Source organism: Sinocyclocheilus grahami, unplaced genomic scaffold (genome assembly GCF_001515645.1).
Source record: "Sinocyclocheilus grahami isolate Dianchi unplaced genomic scaffold, SAMN03320097.WGS_v1.1 scaffold3453.1, whole genome shotgun sequence".
NCBI classification, from domain to species: domain Eukaryota; kingdom Metazoa; phylum Chordata; class Actinopteri; order Cypriniformes; family Cyprinidae; genus Sinocyclocheilus; species Sinocyclocheilus grahami.
In genome coordinates, this window is record NW_015508577.1 from 1485 (window position 1) to 3239 (window position 1755).

The window sequence follows — 1755 nt, forward strand, 5'->3', positions numbered from 1 at the left end:
TTTTCGAATGGGAGAAAAATAATTTCTCAAAACAGATGTTTAAGCAATGCAGACTAATAGAAAAATATTTGAATTTTCATGTCAAAATATTTTTTTAATGCAGTTGCAATTATTTATAAAAGTAATGACTAGTAAATCTTGCAATTCTTTCACTGTTACAATTCTTGTTGTGGTCAAAAGTTAATAGTTTTGCAGCACTACAACAGTTATTTGACAATTTTATGATAAAAACACAGTACCATCACGACGTAGGTAAAGATGTCAGACAAAACTCTGCTGACAGGCATTTTAGATTTTTGTATATAAATGTATAAAATACAAAACAATCCAAATAACCCCCAACCAACCTGCTGTGTGAAATCTCACACAAGGTTAAACTCAAAAGTTGGCAACCCTGGCCCTTGTAAACAACAAAACAAACAACAAAAGGAAAGTATGACCAATGACCAATTTCAGTTAGTCAGAATCCACTCACCTTCCAAAACTTAGGAGTTTTGTTTTGTTATATGTGATGTAAGTGTAGATGTAAATAAGAGCTTAATTGATAATGGATTTTTTGGGGGGATAGCGATAATAATATTATAATGGGAGCGCTCTTTGTGCGCTTTCTTGGATACATGTGATCTATTCCGAATTTTAAAATAAAAGTTTTTTAAAACAAATTTTTAAATTAAAAAATTAAGTTTTGAAAACAAATTTTTGGGAGTGACATCCGCATATATCTTGAAATAGCACTGACTGACATGATAGAGATAATCATAACAAAGGACTGGACAAAATATGTGTCAAGATAGGTGTGCATGAAGGCTAATTAAAGGGTTAGTTCACCCAAAAATGAAAAAAAAAAAAAAGTGTCTCACACGCCTCCGGGGGGTGAACAAAGGCATCTTGTAGCGAATCGATGCGTTTTTGTAAGAAAAATATCTATATTCAAAACGTAATAATCACTTTAATGTAGCTTGCACCAGCAGTTGTACACAGAAGCAGATGACGTATGAGGTCAGCGTTGCACATAAGCAGTGAGTCTCGTGAAAACCAACTTTTGTTTACAGGAACAACGGAAGCAAAGTTTCCTTACTTTAGCAAAGGAAAACCAGTCTTCTCTTGGCTTATATCGAAATCCTCCGACATTCTTCTTTACTTCTTTTGGACTGATGCATGCAACACCCGCTGAGTGGCATTAAACAGCTTGAAAGATCAAAGACAATTTTTTTATATAACTCCGACTGGATTCGTCTGAAAGAAGTCATATACACCTAGGATGACGTGAGGGTGAACTAACCCTTTAAGCACCCTGGCTAATTTCAGAAGCACAGTGTTTAGAGCTCCTCCGGGACTCGAGACCGGTCTGTGGAGCACCTGTCGCTCATTCTCTCCACCGGCTTCGCCACTTCACGCCACTAGCTATATTATATGTGATTTAATGCATGTAAATGGTTGTATATATGAGTCCCGTCAATTTAAAAAGAAAAAATAGGGTCAGTGTGAAAACCACTGCCTTATTCCTACATGACAGAAAGGCCTACCTGCAGAAGTTCTTGAGTTTCTAAAGCATCAGAGCCAGGGACATGTGAGCTTAGGTAGCATTATCAGCAAGCATTCGTGTTTTGCACTCCAATGTCATTTTTGTAAATTGAGCACCCCCTAGTGGTAGGTTAAATCAAATATTTTACTTTAAACACTTAGGAAATGGAACATATTTGTCTGTCGTATGCATTGTAAATTATCAATTCATTGTCAGACATATCATAATCA